Source organism: Borostomias antarcticus (genome assembly GCF_949987555.1).
Source record: "Borostomias antarcticus genome assembly, chromosome: 26".
Classification (NCBI taxonomy): Eukaryota; Metazoa; Chordata; class Actinopteri; order Stomiiformes; family Stomiidae; genus Borostomias; species Borostomias antarcticus.
In genome coordinates this window covers 3,543,834-3,569,916 of record NC_140259.1, presented here as the reverse complement: position 1 = coordinate 3,569,916, position 26,083 = coordinate 3,543,834, and positions in this window count along the sequence as shown.

Below are 26,083 nucleotides of genomic sequence, written 5' to 3'. Positions count from 1 at the left end.
AGGGTCGCTGGTCTGTCTCCTCCAGTCAGGCTGTCCTTCATGGCGTCCCCCAGGCCCCGTCGGAAGGCGCTGTACAGGGCAGACTCGTTCCAGGAGCAACGGGCAGCGAGGATGCGGAACTCCGTGGCGTAGTCCGCTACTGAGCTGGAACCCTGGGTGAGGGTGGAGAGAGCAGCGTCCGCGTCCTGTCCGTGGACGTCGTGGTCGAACACAGTCCTGAATTCTGCCACGAAGGCTGTGTAGTCCTGCATGTAGGCAGCTGCGCCTTCGCGACCCGCCATGACCCAGCGGCGAGCCCGTCCCGTGGTTAGGTTAGCGATGTAGGCTATGCGAGCTGACGCAGTGGAGTACATGCTTGGCTGGAGATCAAACACGTACTCACACTGCATGAGGAACTCCCGGCAGAGGGTGAATGTCCCGTCGTAGGGGCCCGGGGAGGCGAGATGGGGCTCCCGGTTTGGTGGAGCGGTGGGGTTCAGGAACGGAGCCAGGCGGGCACTGAGCGCGGTGACCTGGTCGGACAGGGTGCTGACCAGAGTAGCGAGTCCCCTCAGTCGCTCGTCCTGGGCTTGCTGTTGGCCGGATACCTGCGGCAGTTGCTCAGCTTGGGTCTGTTGGAGGGCTTGGAGTGGTCCGGGAGGTGCAGGTCTCTCCTCCATGTTGGCTGGGTCAAAACGGGCCAGATCTTACTGTTAGGGTTCGGTTTGGGACCCAGGCGCAACAGGAAAGGAGGAGGCAAGGAACGGTAACGCCCGGAGGGGCGATTTAATAAGATCACAAAGGGGGATGTGGTAGTCGTACAGCCGATGGTCAGGCAGGAGCGTGGTAGTCGTACAGGCGATGGTCAGGCAGGAGCGGGGTTGTCGTACAGGCGATGGTCAGGCAGGAGCGGGGTTGTCGTACAGGCGATGGTCAGGCAGGAGCGGGGTTGTAGTACAGGCGATGGTCAGGCAGGAGCGGGGTTGTCGTACAGGCGATGGTCAGGCAGGAGCGGGGTAATCGTACAGGCGTGGGTCAGGCAGGAACTGGAGAGAGGAGGAGGGGAGGCAGGGTGAGTGAGAGTAATCACAAACGGGGAACGGGAAAAAACACTACAAAATACGGGTAAGGAGATTGTAGGCTAGGCTATACTTTACCACATGAGTTTATGGTAAGATCTGGCGATGAGTGGAGTGTAGACCAGGTTCTTGTAGAGGTTGAAGGTGATTGCAGAACGAGGGACAGGTGTGGTGATGATAATTGGAAACCGGTGAGTAGAGCCACGCCCGCGTCATCGTCGGAGACGAGCGCGCCGTTCTTGTCTTTGCGCACGGGCCGATGTGCTGGGCATGTCGGGATCCGACTCTTCGTCACCGGAGAGGGAGGAGACTGCCGAGTCCGCGGAGCTGGCCGGAGACGGGGAACGCCCGGCAGTGGGGGGAAACTCCGGAGAGTCCGAGCGTTGTATGCCCGGGCCGATGCGACGTGCGGTAGAGCGCGTAGGACGCCCCGAGCGCGCAGCGGGCCCAGAGGGGAGAGAGGGAGGCGGTTGTGGAGGCGAGGGCATGCGAGCCGTAACATGCAAAACAGCAAGTCATGAACGTTATCCAGAAACAAAAGTTGAACCCATTGCAGCAAAATAGCTAACATTACAGGAATCATCAGTGTAACTGCTTTAGCCACTGACCGCTACCATTAATGTTATGGAAGCTGCTACTAGTTGTTGTGAGCCCATGAGCTTACTGGCTATCCCACTCTCATTGTGCTGGATTAGCATTGGAAGCATTGGAACTGATGTGTCCAGGTGACAAGACCCATCTTTATTTATCAGACATTACCGTCCTACCAGTCCCGCACAGAAACAAGCCAGCCAACACACATAAGCCAGGCGTGACCTGGCCTGGTTACTAAAGAACAGCACAAGAACTAAAACAGCACAATATTCATCCATCCCTACTTTTGAAGCTTCAATGTTGACAGACTGCCTCCAGGATAAACTGTAGCTGGCGTAGTATTGTATGGGCTCCTAGTAGTAATAGTCGAAAGGGTTTTCTAAGGAAACAAGCAAAAATTTACATTTTGACAGGACAACTATTGTAACCAGAAGGTCTTCTGAATAAAAGCACACCCCATCTAGTCAATATCCTATTAATATGTTTCCAATGAAACAGTGGTGATTTAATTGCAGCAGTAAGGCTGGTAGATAGTTGTCGTTTTATCAGCCTCTTTGATATTATGCAGGCTGTCCCACTAGTCCATCACATCTTCATGTGTTATTTGAAGGGTAGAAAATGCACTGTATCACAAAGTCCTTGAATAAAGAATGAATATGATATGGATGTAAATGTTTTTGTGTGCATTACTACGTTATCTGAACTTGGATGGTCATGTTTCAAGATTCCAAGTCAATCAAAATTCCCAAAGTTTATCCATCAAGGACTATCAAGGAAGTCTGATGGATGCTGGTCTCACCATTAGCCTGTTTAGAGACTTTTGAGAAGGGGCGAACCTTGGCCCCAGGGTGAAATCTCTTCTCCAGGTCTTTGGCAAAGCCCTCACACAGCTCGCAGGCTTTCAGAGATTCTTCAAAAACAGTTGCAGTTGAGTCGTTCAAGATTTTGGAATGTGAAGGTTTTCAAAAAGTTTTTTTCTGTGCTGGGGCGTATCTGCTCAAATATTGTACTTTAACTTTTGTAGCTAAGCTGCAGTGCCTCTGGGGATGGCAGATGACTTCACGAGGCTGGTCAATAATGTTAGGCTAGTCATCTGTTTTAGTGGTATTCTGGGTTTGGGCTGCAAAGGCTCTCACAGACCGGGAGACAAGGTTGGGAAGATGGAGACGGTATTGTATAACTTTATACTACACTCCAGTAGATCCCTGGGCTCACGAGAGATGAATGGTGCCTCCACACCTTGGGAGAACAGATGACACAGTGGTCCTGAGACTGATGAGACCTTTTCCAATTCTGACCTGATTCTGGAAGCTGAAGGTTCTTTGTCTTCTTGTGTCTGATCTTTCTGATTATAAGGAGATGCTAAGATTCATCAGCAGGGTTTTTGAGATATGAGTTTTGAGAAAATGAGCCAAATTCAGCCACAAACCCCCATACACACAAATGAACTCCCTACAGTACTTCTCTCAGGTTTGTTTATTAAAAAAGGTTTATGGAAAAATATACATCATGATCAAGTTTAAAATGCAGCTGTCCAGACATCCAACAAATACATTTCCATCCCATCCCAGTGTTTGTTCCATGTCTGATGCACATTTCAAGTCTCGTCGTAATATGCGAGCTATATCGTGAGGGAATGGATGAAGGACTTAAACAAACTGATTGTAAGGACTATATATATTGGAGAATTCAATCAATCAATCAAAGCTTTATTTGTATAGCGCATTTCATACCCAGAGGCAACACAATGTGCTTTACAGAAAACAAGGGAGGTGGGCATACGACCCATTCTCTACATATTCCAGAGGGAAGCAAAAAAACAGTAATCACCCGGGGGCCAGATTAGAATTGAGAATATTATTCAAAAAGAAAAGGGCAGGATTGCTCGAAAGTTCAGACTGGTGTGAGGAAGGTACTATTTGGTCGGGAACAAAAAAGATCAGTCCGCTTGGCTGATTAACTATCGTATCCACTAAGATGCTATATAGCTCAAACTCGTAAATCACCTGTCTGATTGTTATAATGTGAAGTGAACACAGCATTACAATGTAGGCCTTTTCCTAGTTTTTTCAAAAGCCTCTGGATCTGCCTATTACACTAGAACACAGCTCCAGATTTTGAGTGCCGAAACGTAGCCCCAGCCGTATCCTGAGGCCAGGGCCGGCCCTAGCATTTCAGCAGCTCTAGGCGAGATTATGGAACACCTTCAGTTTCGTTTTGCTGACGGGGGGGGGGGGGGGGGGGGTGCTGCTGCTGCGCGATTTGTTGACGGGGGGGGGGGGGGGGTGCTGCTGCGCGATTTGTTGACGGGGGGGGGGGGGGAGTGCTGCTGCGCGATTTGTTAACGGGGGAGGCGCCCGGCGGAGGCGCCGCACCGCATTGCGAAGCGTAATAGAGACAGTAGGGATTACGGAATGAAATTATTTTAATAAAAATAAAAAATAATTTTTTTTTTTTTTTTTTTGGTGCTCCTTGGCCAGGCGCCCCTTGGCCATTTGGCGCCCTAGGCGACCGCCTATTTCGCCTATGCCTCGGGCCGGCCCTGCCTGAGGCCTCTGGGTTTGAGCTTCATTTTGGCTGCGGTATTGTCATTGCTAGGCACAAATGTAGGCGAAAACGCAGTAGTGTAATTAAGGCCTAAGAAACCAGGTCCATTCCAAATTCCATTACAGGTCTTTCTCTTTCTCCAACTCCCTTCTCCTTCATCTATCGCTTCTTCAATAGCTGGTGGTGAACCTGAGAGGAGAGAGAAAGGGGGAATGAGAAAGAGAGAGAAAGTAGGGAGGGGGGGGGTGGGTTTGTGTGGAAACTCTTCTTGTACTGTTCTGTATGTGTCATTGTACAGTATGTCTAGTTGCCTTCCAGGGACAATAAAGATGTTCTGAATATAAACAATAAAGATGTTCAGAATATAGACTGATTTTCAGATCATAAGTCAATTTGATATCAAATTGATATCAAACACACACACACACACACATACACACTATTGCTTACAAAGATGGGGTCCTTTTTGAGGCAGGCTTCAGTGAACTCACAGCTCTTGGATGAACTGTATGAACACACTGGTGTGTCTTTAAGCTTCCTGACTGAGTGAAGTTCTTTCCACACTGGTCACAGTGGTATGGCTTCTCTCCTGTATGAACACGCTGGTGTTTCTTTAAATCTCCTGACGCAGTGAAGTTCTTTCCACACTGGTCACAGTGATATGGCTTCTCTCCTGTATGAACACGCTGGTGTGTCTTTAAGTTTCCTGACGTAGTGAAGTTCTTCCCACACTGCTCACAGTGGTATGGCTTCTCTACTCTATGAACACGCTGGTGTGTCTTTAAGCTTCCTGACTGAGTGAAGTTCTTCCCACACTGGTCACAGTGGTATGGCTCCTCTCCTGTATGAACACGCTGGTGTGTCTTTAACTCTGCTGAAGTAGTGAAGTTCTTCCCACACTGCTCACAGTGGTATGGCTTCTCTCCTCTATGAACACGCTGGTGTGTCTTTAAGCTTCCTGAATGAGTGAAGTTCTTCCCACACTGGTCACAGTGGTATGGCTCCTCTCCTGTATGAACACGCTGGTGTGTCTTTAAGCTTCCTGAATGAGTGAAGTTCTTCCCACACTGGTCACAGTGGTATGGCTTCTCTCCTGTATGAACATGCTGGTGTGTCTTTAAGTTTCCTAAATGAGTGAAGTTCTTTCCACACTGGTCACAGTGATATGGCTTCTCTCCTCTATGAACACGCTGGTGTGTCTTTAAGCTTCCTGACTGAGTGAAGTTCTTTCCACACTGGTCACAGTGGTATGGCTTCTCTCCTGTATGAACATGCTGGTGTGTCTTTAAGTTTCCTAAATGAGTGAAGTTCTTTCCACACTGGTCACAGTGATATGGCTTCTCTCCTGTATGAAAACGCTGGTGTGCCTTTAACTCTGCTGACGTAGTGAAGTTCTTCCCACACTGGTCACAGTGGTATGGCTTCTCTCCTGTATGAACACGCTGGTGTGTCTTTAAGTGTCCTGACATAGTGAAGTTCTTCCCACACTGGTCACAGTGGTATGGCTTCTCTCCTGTATGAACACGCTGGTGTGTCTTTAAGTGTCCTGACAAAGTGAAGTTCTTCCCACACTGGTCACAGTGGTATGGCTTCTCTCCTGTATGAACACGCTGGTGTGTCTTTAACTCTCCTGATCCAGTGAAGTTCTTTCCACACTGGTCACAGTGGTATGGCTTCTCTCCTGTATGAACACGCTGGTGTGTCTTTAAGCTTCCTGACTGAGTGAAGGTCTTCCCACACTGGTCACAGTGGTATGGCTTCTCTCCTGTATGAACACGCTGGTGTGTGTTTAAGTTTCCTGACTGAGTGAAGGTCTTCCCACACTGGTCACAGTGGTATGGCTTCTGTCCTGTATTAACATGCTGGTGTGTCTTTAACTCTCCTGATCTAGTGAAGTTCTTTCCACACTGGTCACAGTGGTATGGCTTCTCTCCTGTATGAACACGCTGGTGTGTCTTTAACTCTGTTGACGTAGTGAAGTTCTTTCCACACTGGTCACAGTGATATGGCTTCTCTCCAGTATGAACATGCTGGTGTGTCTTTAAGTGTCCTGACATAGTGAAGTTCTTCCCACACTGGTCACAGTGGTATGGCTTCTCTCCTGTATGAAAACGCTGGTGTGTTTTTAACCTTTCTGACGAAGTGAAGTTCTTCCCACACTGGTCACAGTGGTATGGCTCCTCTCCTGTATGAACACGCTGGTGTATTTTTAACTTTTCTGACTAAGTGAAGTTCTTCCCACACTGGTCACAGTGGTATGGCTTCTCTCCTGTATGAACACGCTGGTGTGTTTTTAATTTTTCTGACGAAGTGAAGTTCTTCCCACACTGGTCACAGTGGTATGGCTTCTCTCCTGTATGAACACGCTGGTGTCTTTAAGTTTCCTGACTGAGTGAAGGTCTTCCCACACTGGTCACAGTGGTATGGCTTCTCTCCTGTATGAATACGCTGGTGTCTTCAACTCTCCTGATCTAGTGAAGTTCTTTCCACACTGGTCACAGTGGTATGGCTTCTCTCCTGTATGAACACGCTGGTCTGTCTTTAACTCTCCTGACGTAGTGAAGTTCTTTCCACACTGGTCACAGTGGTATGGCGTCTCTCGTGTATGAACACGCTGGTGTATCTTTAACTTTCCTGACTCCCTGAAGTTCATTCCACCCTGCTCACAGTGGCATGGCTTCTCTCCTGTATGAACACAATGGTGTGTCTTTAACTCTCCTGATGTAGTGAAGCTCTTCCCACACTGGTCACATTGGTATGGCTTCTCTCCTTAATGAACACGCTGGTGCGTCCTGAGATTAGCCTTTAGACCGAAGTTCTTTCCAAACTGGTCACAGTGGTACGATCTTGGCTTGTCAATGTCTCTCTGCCTCTGGCCAGGAGCTGCAGTGAGCGGGGTGTTGGAGGTGGTGAAAGGGAGTGATCAAGAGGAGCAGGATGGGAGAGTCTCTGGTCTGATCTCTCCGTTCCTTAGCAGAGAGATGTAGATGTTGTCATGGCTGCTCTTGATGTGATTGTGGAGGGAGATTTGGGAGTTTTAGGAGAATTTGCACTCGGACCAGGAGCACACCTGGGGCAAGTCTGACATCACTTCTGGGATTGAGATTGAAAGAGAGACACACAAACATTAAAATGATTATCACACATTTAGTACAAGTTAAAATACTGTATAGGGTGATTATATGTAGCTAGTGAAGGGGGGGGGGACACAACGACATGACGACTTCAGATTGTGGACAGGAGAGAGAAAGATATGCAACAGGTTCCTCTGGCTGAGCTCGGAGGGAAGGCGACAGAGGAGAGAGAAAAAGAAGTGACACAATCTAAATAGGAGAGAAAACATGTAATACGTTGAAGCCCACGGTGTTAACTTAGATAGCTAGAATAAGCTAGCCAGCACTCCTTAACTTATGTCAAGCTACCATGTTCCATGGCAACTAAGAGCATTCCATTCTATAGTGGCTTCGTATTTTTAAACAATATCAAACTCGCTATGATAGCCACTTCCACTCCCGGATAGCCAATAAGTCTACGCGCACAAATACAGAGTTCTGATCCATCCGATCGCTGTATAAACTGAATCAATCATTTATTTTTGAAAAACAAACAAACACTCTCATGCGGTATGTCTATACCGTGCGGTAGAAAAACTGTTTGCCTTCCCGGTCCTTCTCCCTCCCACCCAAGCAACCACTCCTTATCAAGGTAAACCACTCATTCAGGTAATTCATTCAACTTGGGCAGCAGGCCTCTTAAAGGGGAAGTACACATCATGATGCAAATCATAGAAATAATAACAATAACAATAAGTGTAAATCATATAATTACTATATTTCATAATTTCATAATACAAACTCAAAGGATGAAATACCAAACTCATAAATGGCTCCTACACATTCTGTTCATAGATAGCGTGGCTGCCTAATATCGGCAATTTGTGTGCCCCACAACAGCAATTTGCACAGGCGCCATTGCAGTGCATCACATACTGTCCCCTGTATCGTTGCATCCATGAGTGTCCTGAATTTCACGCTGTATGCCCACGTCAGCCTGCTGTCTGGCACCATGGGAAAAACACAGAGGAGAGAGGGAAGGCCGGAAGAGGAGAGCTACTTGGACAGCGGCTACTATTATGACTAGTAGACCTCTGGTTGTTTCAGCTTTAAGGAAAAGAAGTGGATGAGAGAGAGATGGAGGAGAAGACAGAGGGAAGGAGATTCTAGGACAGCTACCTCTAGTGGTGCTCTTTTTGTCCCAGAAGTAGTCGAAGGAGATGCTCTTGTATCTGTACTCCTGTCCGTACCAGACCAGCAGCTCCTCCCGACAGCCAGCAGCCGACAGCAGCGATACAGGATCCCTCCACGGTACTGAAACGCTACCAGGTTCTGCTCTTCCTCAGTACAGGCACAGTTCACATACCTAGGAGAAAGGGGGGATGGTTTCTTAAAAACAAACTGGTGAGGGAGGGAGAGATGGAAGGAAGGAAGGATGAAGGAAGAGAGGGAGGGAGAAAACCAAGTGGGTGAGATGTAGGGTCTGACTGTATGGAGGGAGGGAGGGAAGGAAACTTTCAAGACTGGAGAGGTGGTTTATTTTGAGTGGGAGCAGCAGAATAGATTCTGGAAATCTGAGAAATGAACATGTGTTCATATTTCTTCACCTGATTGTAATGCCTAATTATTCTACAGTTTACACATGCAAAGATGGGTCCATCCCTGATCTCTAAAAAGTCCTATTCTGCCTATTTTTGTCCTGTTTAATTGTTCATGAAATCTTTCCTTTAACATAGCCTGTAAGAGCCAAATTCAGGTTAATTGGGTCAATGCGTTGCTCCTCCCATGTTAATAGGAACTGATGATATTTAGGTAGGAACTCACCTGTTGTTGGCTAGGTGTTGCTGCACGGAGGGCAAACAGCTTTTGACCACACACGCACTCACAAACATGCGTACCGGGTTGTTTGCTGGACTATTGGATTATTGATTATGGAAGGACAATAAATGGACCAAGTGTTCGCACAGCAGTTTATTGCCCGACTACTTTATCAACAAACACGGTAACGTAAAATGTGTCAATTAGATAAATCCTGAGCAGAAGCGCCATAGTGGCTTAAAGCACTAGGCTTAGCCTTCACGTAGCCTTTTTATTTGCATCTGATTGTATATAGGCCTCTGGATTCATTGAGAGTTGCTTCTCTATGAACTTCCTTCTATTAGTTCTATCACACAGTCCCTTATCATGTCTGGATCCTGCTGTTTCTGTCTCTCTAGTGGCATGCTGTTCAGCATTATGCTCATCTCTGGTTGCGTGTGCATCTCTCTCCACAGATATCTATCTGTGTAGCTCTGCTGGCTGGCTGCTCTGCAGCATGTTTAGTTCTGTCTGCTTGTGCGTCCCTCTCTGGGGTTGTTTTGTCCCTCTGCTACTTTCTCTTTTACTGTCTCTTCTCTTTTCTCACTAAATCCATGTCATAGTTGGACTGGCAATTAATGGACTAATTGAGCTGCTGTATGAGACTCAATGATTTCCTTTACAGGTTTTGCTTTTTACAGTTTGGTTAAGGTGTTCAAACATATTGTTTTTTGCTTTGGTTGAGTGTGAAGTGACCCAAGTTCTCTTTTTATTCCTGCTGTTTACTTTCATCCATGCTTGGTCTTTAGTATTTTGTATATTATTTTTAATGTTACCTTTATTTAACGAAGGGAGCCCACTCTGGTCCAGCAAGGTCTCAAAGCGTTCCTGTAGTGTTGGCCCTCATCTTTGAACAGGTTTATGATTTTTAATCCTAATTCTCTTTTCTTTTGACGTTCATCAGATTCATCTCTTGGCCTGTAGTCTTTATCAGATGTATCTCTTGGCCTGTAGTCTCTTATTAGGCATTCCATAACCTCACACACACTCACATCTCAAGTTCAACCCTCAGGCCATGCTGAGCTAAATTTTTTTGTGTGTTTTGTACATTTTCCAGATGTTTTCTGAATGTCCTTTAATAGTGTTTGATGTTTGCATCCCATAATGGCAGGTGGTGATGGTATATCCATTGTTTTCCTACTTAGTATTTTTCTGATTCAAACTTCTTAAACTAGAGTTTTTGTTTGAGAGTTTAGTTTTGCTCCAGGTCTGTGTCTGCCCTAGTGAGCAGATAGCCCTCCCCAATTTGTATCCTATAGGCGTACTTGTATTTCCTGGTGGGTCTCAGTTTGTCTCTAAGCTTTCAACAGTATGGTACACTTCTCTGCTCCCTTTTTACACTGCGCCCCTAAACTGGCTAAAACCCACGATAACAGCTGACTTTGTCATTGTGAGCGAAGGGAGGGGGAGCAGATAGCCCTCTGACGAAGGTTAGGCTCCACCCCTCCTAACACATGTCCCGTCTGAAAAATAATCCAGCAGCATTTTTTTCTGCACTTCCCTGCCCATCTGATATCAGTGCATTTCTATAGGCAGGACTAACGTTAACAGAAGATGTGTAAACATGCTTCATGGCTGTACAATTGATTAATCTAGCGCCGATTCGCCGGTAGAAGAAGACAGTCGATGCGCTGTGGATATAAAACATTTAAGTGTACAAATTCGCCCTTTATTTGAAAGGTGGGGGACTACAAACTGTAGCGCCTTAGGAGAAAAGGCTTTCATCTTTCCAACGATGTGTTTACTTTGGTGAGTAACGAAACGGTTTTGTCTGTAGACTCGGACGACCGGGCCGATGAAGCGCTTTCATAGGCAAATTGCATTGAGAGTAACAGCGTTATACTAGGATATCCTGGACCAGGTCTAGACTACCCAACTAAGGCTCTCGCGAAGGTATTTCGTTTCCATAACAACATTCTTGACTCTACCCAAGTTCGATACATTGTACGTTTTGTCTTGTAACCAACCGTTACATTATTTACTTGCACTTCGCAAAGTTTTGGCTTTTACTGTCATGTCAAAAGATTGCTCTGGCTGTAGCCTATTTACAGGCTGAAGAGGAGAAAGTTGGTCGGACTCCATTATTATGGGTTCACGATATCCTCCGCGCGCCAAGTGTTGCCAACTCTTCAGTAAGGGAAGCAGCTATTGGCTGTCCCAGAAGTCGCTAGAAGTAGCTAGATGGCGGGATATATTGTATAACATTAGCTACTTTTTACAGTGCAACCCTAGCCATGTGATGATGATGGGCATGGAACAAACAATCAAACTATTGACTTATTTACAAACTTGTTTTTTTGTTGCTGTATAACATTACCTTTTTACTTTTAAACAACGTAGGTCTGTAAACCTAAAGAATAACGGGGGAAAATATAGCCTACATGGCTTAATTAAAACTTAACCTAACGTCACCAGTATCTAGGTGAACTATCCGTTTCTGACAATATGATTGGTTGTTGCGGGAGGGATCCAGCGCGTGTGGTGTGTGTGTGGGCGAGCGAGCGAGGGAGAGAGGGCGTGAAGGCAGCAAAAAAAGTTTTCTCTCGTCGTGACTCGTGAGCTGAGCTCGCTTCCTTGTCAACACGATAATTCCCCAAATGACCAGAAAAAGTAGCTAGATTTGTCGCTAGTCGCTTTTCATGAAATAAGTCGCCAGGGGGGTCTGGAAAGTCGCTAAATCTAGAGACAAAGTCGCTAAGTTGGCATCACTGCGCGCGCCTGCTATCCCACCTCCGTCATGATTGGTCGTCTGATAAAAACACGCTGCACGTCAAAGCGGATTTCTCAAAAAGTTGAACTATTTTCAACTTCAGGAATCCGCTCTGGCTGCGCACAGGGCAGCGCATTTCAATATCCGCCCGCATTTTGATATTTTCCCATAGCTTTGAATGGAAAGAAATCCGCAGCGCATTTTAAAAATAGTCCTACCCATAGTGTGCACGCAGCATGAGTTGAACCGGCATCGACGGACCTCGACTTCCTTCTTTAACCAAACTAAAATATATAGCCTTCTAAAACCCCCTCCCATGAATTTAGAACGGTCCCTAAGATCACGATTCATCAGCTAGCGTGTTGACTTGGCTCCAGGCTTAAAACCCTTTAAGGATTTTAAAGAACGAACCCTAAATGTATGAGAAATTCACTTTCTAAACCAAAGCCCAAAACCGTTGAGCTCTATTCTTAAATATAAAAAATAACATACAATTTACCGATTTGAAGATTATTGTAGCCTACAGTGAAAGAGGTGTGATTGAAACGCGTGTTTACTCAAAAAGAATTAAGAGCGTGTCTCTTGTTTTCTTCAGATGGATAAAAGGATATGCTATTTCAAATCTTTACAGGCGTGACGGGGAAAAGGTCCCAAGGTAGAGAGAGACGGATTACAAACAGTCACGGCTACTTGACTACTTCTTTTGAAAGCCCTTAGCCAATCGGTGAAAGCCGGGAACAATGACGCGTGGAAACACGAGTAGCAAGTGGTTCAATGCAAGAATGTATGTCTGCGGGTTGGAGCTCCCGCCCACCTCGAAGTTAAGGAGGGTATCACGGACATGAATCAACAGAACATGAAATAGCCTATGCCTCCCCAGGGGCCTCATTTATCATTGTGGATACACCCTATTTCATTTACACCTGATTGTAATGTATCACGACAAAACTCGATGGGAAATATTGTGTATATATCTCACAATATTTCCCATTGAGTTTTGGCATGATACATCACATTATCTGTGGAGAAAACCAAGTACAAAAATCAGGTGTAAATGAAAAAGGGTACAATGCACAATGATAAATGAGGCCCCAGGATGGGACCGGGGAGGAACAGAAAGATGACACGGAGAGGCACGGGGCGGAAACGAAACAGTGCGGGCATAGGCTCAGGAAATATTGCGCAATACAGAGATAGAAAGGTGGAGCCCTTTCTGTGTTTATCCAAAGAGATGTGATGTCAGCCCCTGCCTTCCCTGTTCGGATTAAAAACAGCTCACAACAGGAGAGACGGGACTTTCTTTCCATCAACAGAGGCGTGGAAGAAGTCAGCAGCTGAAGACCTAGGAGCTATTCTCTTTTATGTTATGTTAACTTGTATTTTTCATGTAACTCGATTATCTGTATAACTTTATAAACCACGTTTTTATAAAGATTCTTACTCTGGCACCAGATATTTTCTCTTCGCCTTTATTGGTTTGGTGAGTATTGATATATCTTGCTTGGGTCATTTAATTAAAGATTGAGATTTAGCTAGAAGGTCTTAAAGCAGGGCGATTGGGCCAGCCCAGGCCGGCTAAAGGGAGCTTGGTCTGGGCCTGGAATGTGTGTGTGAGTGCACACAGAGGGGTTAACCTTTGACCTGTAAGCACGGACAGAGGCTTAAATCAAGTGGCACGGCTCTGACAGAGAGAGTGAATTGGAGCACACACACATCTGGGAGAGAGAGAGAAATGGGTAAAGCATCTTAAGAGAGGTTGGGGCTGATTGACTCATGTGATGGTAGTTTAAAAAGAACATATTAGATTCATGAGCCACGGATAACAATAAAACCTGGTGGTGAGTGGAGCGGGTGGTGAGGTTCTATAAGCCGTGGGAGGGACTTCACATAATAAGCATCACTTTGAAATCACTCAGTCATTAGCCTGCTATTCAACAGCCATTAAAACACATCTCTCAATACAACACAATAAAACTACAGTATGATGATTTCAGTCCATAATATAAAGAGTTTCAGATATTTCTAACATAAAAACAACAATTCCCATGATTGGTTCTAACAGTCCAAGACGACTATTCAGTTCCAATGCTCAACCTCATTACCAACATCATCATTTTAGATTGTTGATGAAGATATACTGACTGACCAATCCACTACCGAGCCTGGGAGTCCCTCAAAACCTGAGGGAGAGAGACGCAGACCATGGAGGGAAATCAGGCAATAGGTCTAATATAAACAATGTCTTTAAATGTAACTTTTAACCACTGAGATGCAAATATTGTTTTCCAAGGGAAACAGTAGCTATATCATGAACTGTTTGCTAGTTTTCTTTGGCTTTGAAGTATATAGCTACAATTACAAATAGTAAAATATGCATTACTGTAGAAAACAAGCAGCACCCTTATCCCTACAGGGAACCAGCCTACACTCTCTGCCTAAGGGTTCTTTATTGTGGTGTAGCGGTGTTGAGTGAGGGGGTGGGTAGCTGGGGCAGCTGTGGAGAGGTCCGGCCCCCGCTGGTGTGTGGGGGGGGGGTTTCCTCTCTTGTGTTCTCTGCCTGAGTCTGTGGGGATCAGAGGAACATTTCATATGGTCACAAACACCATTAAAACTCAAGGTGACAAAATGTGATCTCTCTTAGCACACACCCTGATGTGATCTCTCTTAGCACACACCCTGATGTGATCTCTCTTAGCACACACCCTGATGTGATCTCTCTTAGCACACACCCTGATGTGATCTCTCTTAGCACACACCCTGATGTGATCTCTCTTAGCACACACCCTGATGTGATCTCTCTTAGCACACACCCTGATGTGATCTCTCTTAGCACACACCCTGATGTGATCCCCAGGGGAAGAAGTGGCCAGAGAGGAGAGGGGGCTATGGAGGGCGACCCTGGTCTCCAAACCAACTGAGGGATCCTGGGAGGCCTAGAGAGGAGCGGCCTCAGATCGACCTCACAAGTCAACTAGACGCCGACAGAAGAGAAAGGGGGAAGAGGATTTGTGCGTATGTGCCACCGCAGGCAGCCAAGGCCGAGGGCACTTCAGTTCAGTGACCTCCCAAGCGACCCTCACAGTCAGGTTCAAGAGAGGTCGTGACAAACCCGGAGAAGACGGAGATGGTGTTTGATGCTTTGGAAGAATCCCTGAAGGGGAACGACCTGGTCCTGAAGGACGACTTCGAAGACACGGAGCTTGAGCTGCATTGCGACTTAGATCCTGACTTCTGAAAGGTAACAAATATTGTGAGATGACAATCATGCATTGCTGGCAGTTGTAGGGTGTTTATAGACGTGATATTAACGATGTTAACAAGAATCATGAATTATGACTAACTGTTTTAACTCTGTTTAACCTTTGTAACTGTAAATCCTAAAATAGAGCCGCACCTGCGAGTGACTTCCTCTTTTCGCAGTGAAAGGGGCCACTTCCTCTTTCTCGGAAAGCATCAACGGTTCCATTGCGTGGGGTAGTCATGTGCATGAAGAAACCGTTAGATCATGTGATTTCTGTTTAAGACTGTGTATGTTATGACCATATATGGAGATTGTAGGAGCTCAGATGATGTCTGAACTGCTTAGTGATTGACGTAGGACTGATCTGCATACCATTGTTTGGTTGATGATGTTGTGACGTTTGGAAAGAAGGAGTGACAGGCCAAAAACTAAGTTTATAAAAGATGGAACCGAACGTTAGCCTGTGCAATGGCAGAAACACAGCGCACCATACTCACTGTACCCTTCCCTGTCATTAAACAGAATTAATCAGGTGCAAACTGTGCTGTAGGTTTCTGAAGCTATAGCCTACCAGAACTCTTGTGAGTATGCTGTGTTGTATAACGTTAGGCCAATAGGCAACGTTACGAAGTCAAAGTTGGTTAGAAGTCAGTTTGTCTCCCCAAGAATCTCCCGATTGTTGTTAGGTTGACAGGCGACACATCTGTATGGTCACTCCTCCACCAATCTAGCTTCACTAGGCCCTAAACGGGCAGGCTTAGGCGTGGGGGGTGGCTTTTAGCTATGTTAGTGTCGCCATGCTTACCTGTTCAGTCAGGGTGTGATATTCGGAACTATACTAACTGAATTACATTTTTGTTAAATGCACTAATTAAAATGAGTGTACTTACACAATAGGCTACTTTAAAGAACTGCCTTCACTTGTATACTGTTGTGTGTCTTGTGTATTTTCATTACCTTATGTTATGTCATAAGGTAGTGACAATACACAAGATACACATTACCTTATGTCATAAGGTAGTCACAATACACAAGATACACATAACAGTATACAAGTGAGGGCAGTTCTTTAAAGTAGCCTATTGTATAAGTAGCCTATTGTATATGTATAATGTATCACTGCTGCTGTGACAACATCAAATACCCCCCCACTGACGATTAATAAAAGCTGTTATCTCACGTCATCTTAGTCTTCAGCTGCGCCACAGTCTACACACTACAGTCCATCTTCAGATCCCACAACAGCACAGCATGAGCTCACCACCCCAATCCGCAGGTACAGGAAGATCTGGGCACCTTTCGCTGAGGAGAATATGGGTCAAACTTCATGTTGAATATATTGACATACTTCCACCTGCGTTGAACACAGACAGACAGCTGGCAGATAGTTGTCATTTTATCAACCTCTTTGATATTATGCGGGCTGGCCCACTAGTCCATCACATCTTCATGTGTTATTTGAAGGGTAGAAAATGCACTGTATCACGAAGTCCTTGAATAAAGAATGAATATGATATGGATGTAAATGTTTTTGTGTGCATTACTACGTTATCTGAACTTGGATGGTCATGTTTCAAGATTCCAAGTCAATCAAAATTCCCAAAGTTTATCCATCAAGGACTATCAAGGAAGTCTGATGGATGCTGGTCTCACCATTAGCCTGTTTAGAGACTTTTGAGAAGGGGCGAACCTTGGCCCCAGGGTGAAATCTCTTCTCCAGGTCTTTGGCAATGCCCTCACACAGCTCGCAGGCTTTCAGAGATTCTTCAAAAACAGTTGCAGTTGAGCTGTTCAAGATTTTGGAATGTGAAGGTTTTCAAAAAAGTTTTTCTGGGCTGGGGCGTATCTGCTCAAATATTGTACTTTAACTTTTAAAGCTCAGCTGCAGTGCCTCTGGGGATGGCAGATGACTTCACGAGGCTGGTCAATAATGTGAGGCTAGTCATCTGTTTTAGTGGTATTCTGGGTTTGGGCTGCAAAGGCTCTCACAGACCGGGAGACAAGGTTGGGAAGATGGAGACGGTATTGTATAACTTTATACTACACTCCAGTAGATCCCTGGGCTCACGAGAGATGAATGGTGCCTCCACACCTTGGGAGAACAGATGACACAGTGGTCCTGAGACTGATGTGACCTTTTTCAATTCTGACCTGATTCTGGAAGCTGAAGGTTCTTTGTCTTCTTGTGTCTGATCTTTCTGATTATAAGGAGATGCTAAGATTCATCAGCAGGGTTTTTGAGATATGAGTTTTGAGAAAATGAGCCAAATTCAGCCACAAACCCCCATACACACAAATGAACTCCCTACAGTACTTCTCTCAGGTTTGTTTATTAAAAAAGGTTTATGAAAAAATATACATCATGATCAAGTTTAAAATGCAGCTGTCCAGACATCCAACCAACAGTCACCAACAAATACATTTCCATCCCATCCCAGTGTTTGTTCCATGTCTGATGCACATTTCAAGTCTCGTCGTAATATGCGAGCTATATCGTGAGGGAATGGATGAAGGACTTAAACAAACTGGTTGTAAGGACTATATATTTGGGAGAATTCAATCAATCAATCAAAGTTTTATTTGTATAGCGCATTTCATACCCAGAGGCAACACAATGCGCTTTACAGAGAACAAGGGAGGTGGGCATACGACCCATTCTCTACATATTCCAGAGGGAAGCAAAAAACAGTAATCACCCGGGGGCCAGATTAGAATTGAGAATATTATTCAAAAAGAAAAGGGCAGGATTGCTCGAACGTTCAGACTGGTGTGAGGAAGGTACTATTTGGTCGGGAACAAAAAAGATCAGTCCGCTTGGCTGATTCACTATCGTATCCACTAAGATGCTATATAGCTCAAACTCGTAAATCACCTGTCTGATTGTTATAATGTGAAGTGAACACAGCATTACAATGTAGGCCTTTTCCTAGTTTTTTCAAAAGCCTCTGGATCTGCCTATTACACTAGAACACAGCTCCAGATTTTGAGTGCTGAAACGTAGCCCCAGCCGTATCCTGAGGCCTCTGGGTTTGAGCTTCATTTTTGATGCGGTACTCATTGCTCGGCACAAATGTAGGCGAAAACGCAGTAGTGTAATCAAGGCCTAAGAAACCAGGTCCATTCCAAATTCCACGACAGGTCTTTCTCCAACTCCCTTCTCCTTCATCTATCGCTTCTTCAATAGCTGGTGGTGAACCTGAGAGGAGAGAGAAAGGGGGAATGAGAAAGAGAGAGAAAGTAGGGAGGGGGGGGTGGGTTTGTGTGGAAACTCTTCTTGTACTGTATGTGTCATTGTACAGTATGTCTAGTTGCCTTCCAGGGATATATAGAATATATATAATATAGAATGATTTTCAGATCATAAAAGTCAATTTGATATCAAATTGATATCAAACACACACACACACACGCACACGCACACTATTGCTTACAAAGATGGGGTCCTTTTTGAGGCAGGCTTCAGTGAACTCACAGCTCTTGGATGAACTGTATGAACACGCTGGTGTCTCTTTAATTGTCCTAAAGCAGTGAAGTTCTTTCCACACTGGTCACAGTGGTATGGCTTCTCTCCTGTATGAACACACTGGTGTGTCTTTAACTGTCCTGACGTAGTGAAGTTCTTTCCACACTGGTCACAGTGGTATGGCTTCTCTCCTGTATGAACACGCTGGTGGATCTTTAAGTGTCCTGACTGAGTGAAGGTCTTCCCACACTGGTCACAGTGATATGGCTTCTCTCCTGTATGAAAACGCTGGTGTGTCTTTAAGTTTCCTGACTGAGTGAAGTTCTTTCCACACTGGTCACAGTGGTATGGCTTCTCTCCTGTATGAACACGCTGGTGTGTCTTTAACTCTCCTGATCTAGTGAAGTTCTCTCCACACTGGTCACAGTGGTATGGCTTCTCTCCTGTATGAACACGCTGGTGTGTCTTTAACTCTGCTGATCTAGTGAAGTTCTTCCCACACTGGTCACAGTGGTATGGCTTCTCTCCTGTATGAACACGCTGGTGTGTCTTTAAGCTTCCTGACTGAGTGAAGTTCTTTCCACACTGGTCACAGTGGTATGGCTTCTCTCCTGTATGAACACTCTGGTGTGTCTTTAACTCTCCTGATCTAGTGAAGTTCTCTCCACACTGGTCACAGTGGTATGGTTTCTCTCCTGTATGAACACGCTGGTGTGTCTTTAACTCTGCTGATCTAGTGAAGTTCTTCCCACACTGGTCACAGTGGTATGGCTTCTCTCCTGTATGAACACGCTGGTGTGTCTTTAACTCTCCTGATCTAGTAAAGTTCTTTCCACACTGGTCACAGTGGTATGGCTTCTCTCCTGTATGAACACACTGGTGTGTCTTTAAGCTTCCTGACTGAGTGAAGTTCTTTCCACACTGGTCACAGTGGTATGGCTTCTCTCCTGTATGAACACGCTGGTGTGTCTTTAAATCTGCTGACGTAGTGAACTTCTTCCCACCCTGGTCACAGTGGTATGGCTTCTCTCCTGTATGAACATGCTGGTGTGTCTTTAAATTTCCTGACGTAGTGAAGTTATTTCCACACTGGTCACAGTGGTATGGCTTCTCTCCTGTATGAACACGCTGGTGTGTCTTTAAGTTTCCTGATGTAGTGAAGTTCTTTCTACACTGGTCACAGTGGTATAGCTTCTCTCCTGTATGAACATGCTGGTGTGTCTTTAACTCTCCTGACATAGTGAAGTTCTTTCCACACTGGTCACAGTGGTATGGCTTCTCTCCTGTATGAACACGCTGGTGTTTCTTTAAATTTCCTGACGTAGTGAAGTTCTTTCCACACTGGTCACAGTGGCATGGCTTCTCTCCTGTATATACACAATGGTGTGTCTTTAACTCTCCTGATGTAGTGAAGCTCTTCCCACACTGGTCACATTGGTATGGCTTCTCTCCTTAATGAACACGCTGGTGCGTCCTGAGATTAGCCTTTAGACTGAAGTTCTTCCCACACTGGTCACAGTGGTACGATCTTGGCTTGTCAATGTCTCTCTGCCTCTGGCCAGGAGCTGCAGTGAGCGGGGTATTGGAGGTGGTGAAAGGGAGTGATCAAGAGGAGCAGGTTGGGAGAGTCTCTGGTCTGATCTCTCCGTTCCTTAGCAGAGAGATGAAGAGGTTGTCATGGCTGCTCTTGATGTGATTGTGGAGGGAGATCTGGGAGTTTTCGGAGAATTGGCACTCGGACCAGGAGTACACCTGGGGCAAGTCTGACATCACTTCTGGGATTGAGAGTGAAAGAGAGACACACAAACATTAAAATGATTATCACACATTTAGTACAAGTTCAAATACTGTATAGGGTGATTATATGTAGCTAGTGAAGGTGGGGGGGACACAACGACATGACGACTTCAGATTGTGGACAGTAGAGAGAAAGATATGCAACAGGTTCCTCTGGCTGAGCTCGGAGGGAAAGCGACAGAGGAGAGAGAAAAAGAAGTGACAAAATCTAAATAGGAGAGAGGAGAGAAAACATGTAATACGTTGAAGCCCATGGTGTTAACTTAGATAGCTAGAATAAGCTAGCCAGCACTCCTTAACTAATGTCAAGCTACCATGTTCCATGGCAACTAAGAGCATTCCATTCTGTTCATAGATAGCGTGGCTGCCTAATATCGGCAATTTGCGTGCCCCACAACAGCAATTTGCACAGGCGCCATTGCAGTGCATCACATACTGTCCCCTGTATCGTTGCATCCATGAGTGTCCTGAATTTCACGTGTGCCCACGTCTTGCCTGCTGTCTGGCACCATGGGAAAAAGACAGAGGAGAGAGGGAAGGCCGGAAGAGGAGAGCTACTTGGACAGCGGTTACTATTATGACTAGCAGACCTCTGGTTGTTTCAGCTTTAAGGAAAAGAAGTGGATGAGAGAGAGATGGAGGAGAAGACAGAGGGAAGGAGAGTCTAGGACAACTACCTCTAGTGGTGCTCTTTTTGTCCCAGAAGTAGTCGAAGGAGATGCTCTTGTATCTGTACTCCTGTCCGTACCAGACCAGCAGCTCCTCCCCGACAGCCAGCAGCCGACAGCAGCGATACAGGATCCCTCCACGGTACTGAAACCAGGTTCTACTCTTCCTCAGTACAGGCACAGTTCACTTACCTAGGAGAAAGGGGGGATGGTTTCTTAAAAACAAACTGGTGAGGGAGGGAGAGATGGAAGGAAGGAAGGATGAAGGAAGAGAGGGAGGGAGAAAACCAAGTGGCTGAGATGTAGGGTCTGACTGTATGGAGGGAGGGAGGGAAGGAAACTTTCAAGACTGGAGAGGTGGTTTAATTTGAGTGGGAGCAGCAGAATAGATTCTGGAAATCTGAGAAATGAACATGTGTTCATATTTCTTCACCTGATTGTAATGCCTAATTATTCTACAGTTTACACATGCAAAGATGGGTCCATCCCTGATCTCTAAAAAGTCCTATTCTGCCTATTTTTGTCCTGTTTAATTGTTCATGAAATCGTTCCTTTAGCATAACCTGTAAGAGCCAAATTCAGGTTAATTTGGTTCAATGCGTTGCTCCTCCCATGTTAATAGGAACTGATGATATTTAGGTAGGAACTCACCTGTTGTTGGCTAGGTGTTGCTGCAGTTTTTGATCACACACACACACAAACATGCGTACCGGGTTGTTTGCTGGATTATTGATTATGGAAGGACAATAAATGGACCATGTATTCGCACAGCAGTTTATTGTCCGACTACTTTATCAACAAACACGGTAACGTAAAATGTGTCAATTAGATCAATGCGGAGCAGCAGCGCCATAGTGGCTTAAAGCACTAGGCTTAGCCTTCACGTAGCCTTTTTATTTGCATCCGATTGTATATAGGCCTCTGGATTCATTGAGAGTTGCTTCTCTATGAACTTCCTTCTATTATTTCTATCACACAGTCCCTTATCATGTCTGGATCCTGCTGTTTCTGTCTCTCTAGTGGCATGCTGTTCAGCATCATGCTCATCTCTGGTTGCGTGTGCATCTCTCTCCATCTGTCTCTGCCTAGACGTATGCTTTCTAAGAGCTTCTTTATCTCTGGTTGCTTGTGCGTCTGTATCTATCCGTGTAGCTCTGCTGCATGTTTAGTTCTGTCTGCTTGTGCGTCCCTCTCTGGGGCTGTTTTGTCCCTCTACTACTTTCTCTTTTACTGTCTCTTCTCTTTTCTCACTAAATCCATGTCATAGTTGGACTGGCAATTAATGGACTAATTGAGCTGCTAAATGATTTCCCTTTTACAGGTTTTGCAAATGTCTTTTACAGTTTGGTTAAGGTGTTCAATCGTATTGGTTTTTGCTTTGGTTGAGTGTGAAGTGACCCAAGTTCTCTTTTTGGTTTTTGCTTTGGTTGAGTGTGAAGTGACCCAAGTTCTCTTTTTATTCCTGCTGTTTACTTTCATCCATTCTTGGTCTTTAGTATTTTGTATATATTTTTTAATTTGACTTTTATTTAACGAAGGGAGCCCACTCTGGTCCAGCAAGGTCTCAGTTTTCCTGTAGTGTTGGCCCTCATCTTTGAACAGGTTTATGATTTTTAATCCTAATTCTCTTTTGATGTTCATCAGATTTATCTCTTGGCCTGTAGTCTTTATCAGATGTATCTCTTGGCCTGTAGTCTTTATCAGATGTATCTCTTGGCCTGTAGTCTTTATCAGATTCATCTCTTGGCCTGTAGTCTTTATCAGATGTATCTCTTGGCCTGTAGTCTTTATCAGATGTATCTCTTGGCCTGTAGTCTTTATCAGATGCATCTCTTGCCCTGTAGTCTCTTATTAGGCATTCCATAACCTCACACACACCCACATCTCAAGTACAACCCTCGGGCCATGCTGAGCTAAATTTTTTAGTGTGTTTTGTACATTTTCCAGAAGTTCTCTCAATGTCCTTTAATAGTGTTTGATGTTTGCATCCCACAATGGCCAGTGGTGATGGTATATCCATTGTTTTCCTACCTTGTATTTCTGATTCAAACTTCTTAAACTAGAGTTTTTGTTTGAGAGTTTAGTTTTGCTCCAGGTCTGTGTCTGCCCTAGTGAGCAGATAGCCCTCCCCAATTTGAAAAGCTCTGCTCTTTTCTGTGGAGAATCACCACTATTTTAGATTAGGTAGGGGACTTATGCTCCGCCTATCCTATAGGCGTACTTGTATTTCCTGGTGGGTCTCAGTTTGTCTCTGAGCTTTCAACAGTATGGTACACTTCTCTGCCCCCTTTTTACACTGCGCCACTAAATAGCGTGGCAAGTCGCAATAAAATAACATTTTTTTTACAATATAAATATACAAGCATTCCAGCAAATTCCAGTGATAGGAAATGCAACTTATACACATTTACACAGACTTTCTCCCAGATGATCTAACATCTACCATTTGATTCACAAAACATGTTCAGCTATAATTAACCTGTTAAAACTAAGATGCCTGGATAAAAAATAATGTCTCCAATGGATTTATTTGACAAAAACAGGTTAATATGCAAGCCGGTTTTCATTTCATTGCATTTCACATAAACGTGAACTTGTTCGTGGACGCCCGTAGGACAGAAAAGCACAACTGCGCAAGTACAAAAGTCACCAGAAATAGCCAAATGACTACAAATTTAGCCAAGATGGCGCGGTTCAATAGGGTTTCACTTTAGATTCCTGGGGGCTTGGGCTCCACCCTCCTATGGGCTCGCTCTCGCTCCTCCCTGCTCAATCAATCAATCAAAGCTTTATTTGTTCAGCGCTTCGTCCCCACGAGTGGCGAAACCGCAACATCCGACGCCAAGTGATGTAATCTAAGCAGTAGGTGGCGATATAACTTCAAAAGTAAAGGCCCTTTTAACCAATCAGAAGCCAGAGTCAATACCGGAACAGAAGCGCGGAAAGGGAAATACGAAAACACAAACAACAATGGCGACTCACAGGGCAGAATATTTTGTTTGGACAGATAGTGAGGTAGAATTGCTCCTTAACGTCACCAATGAATACAATGTAAACACAATGAATAAATAAAAATCTTTGCTCGTTCAGGCGCCTCTGTTCGTTGACCAGGTTAAGCAGCTGGATATGACACCCAAAGACTGCCGACAGCATGCTAATAAGTAGCAACAACATTTTTCTTACGTTTACCATTTTACCTCAACCACTAGCACATACGCAACCGCTGAAACCGGAATTGTTCTCCGGTTTCAAACGAACACGGTTTCAGGGGCCCGAAAGCTTGGTTGCATGTGGACGAACAGAACCGCGAAGACAAAGGCACGGGTGCAGAAGTACACGGGCTCGTGTGATCAATGCATAGCTACTAAAACCCCCTCCCATGAATTAAGAACGGTCCCTAAGATCACGATTCATCATCTAGCGTGTTGACTTGGCTCCAGGCTTAAAACCCTTTAATGATTTTAAAGAACGAATCCTAAATGTATGAGAAATTCACTTTCTAAACCGAAGCCCAAAACCGTTGAGCTCTATTCTTAAATATAAAAATGAACATACAACTTACCGAATTGAAGATTGTTGTAGCCTACAGTGAAAGGATGGTGAAGAGGTTGTGATGGAAACGTGTGTTTTCTAAAAAGAATGAAGAGCGTGTCTCTTGTTTTCTTCAGATGGATAAAGGATATGCTATTCCAAATCTTTACAGGCGTGACAAACGGGGAAAGGGTCCCAAGGTAGAGAGAGACGGATTACAAACAGTCACGGCTACTTGACTACTTCTTTTGAAAGCCCTTAGCCAATCGGTGAAAGCCGGGAACAATGACGCGTTGAAACACGAGTAGCTAATTGGTTCAATGCAAGAATGTATGTCTGCGGGTTGGAGCTCTCTTGTTTAGGGTGAAAGGTGATCATGATTATAAGGGCCCACAAGCAAGCAGGGCCCACAAAAAAACAAGAGGTCCCTCTTTCTATGAGGAAATTATTCTGCATGTAGATCAGTCACACTAATGCTGCATCACAATTCAAATTAAGCCACAAATAATGCAATAAAGATGAAAAAAGTTTTAATTTACTGAGCAATATCCCCCTTCTTAAATGGTTTGGTCCATGCCATGGTTCATGCTGGCAAGTCTCACCTCTTTTGACATTAACGTCACTATACAGGCTGGCTGTCAAATACTAGCACTAATAGCCTAACGTTAAATCATACACATCGTTAGCCTAGTGTGTGAAGAAAGTGCTAAGCTAGGTAGCTAACGTTAGCTAGTAAGCTTATGTTCTGGTAACAACTCGATCTGGTTAGCTAGCTGCTAGCTAACGTTAGCTACCATAAACTAGACAGCTACAGCTAGCTACAGTTCTAGCAACCAGCCAACTACTGTAGGTAAGCTAGCTGCTAGATAACGTTAGCTACCATTAACTAGACAGCTAGCTACAGTGGTAGCAACTGTAGCTAGTACTATCAGGCCTACCAAAGAAAGCAATCTCTAAGCTACAAATGATACAGAATGCTGCAGCACGAGTCCTCACTAAGACTAGACGAAGGGCACACATCACACCAGCCTTAAAATCACTACACTGGTTACCAGTCAACTCTAGAATAGACTTTAAAATACTATTACTAGTCTATAAATCTCTCCACAGTCACTCACCAGAATATATTTCAGACATGCTAGTGCACAAGTGCATGCCCAACAGACCACTCAGGTCCTCAGGTACTGAACTTTTAACAGTTCCAAAAGCCAGGACCAAGGAACACGGAGAGGCAGCTTTTAGTTTCTATGCCCCCAACCTCTGGAACACCCTACCGGAGTGCCTAAGAAGGGCCGAAACAACGGAGGTCTTCAAGCGAGACCTCAAGACGTACCTTTTCGACCTAGCCTACACTCACTAGCTAGGACCTTGAGACACAGAAAGGCAGCCTCAAACCTACCTGTGAATCCTCTGTATACATTGGTATTTATCCTGCTATGCAATGTATGTATATCAAGTAGTGTACAGAAACTGGTTATCCTGAAACAGGCTTGTTCTGTTCTGACAGCTGTGTTGCTTCAATGACTCAGTGTGCTACTAACCGTTTTCTGCCTCCCCTAGTGCC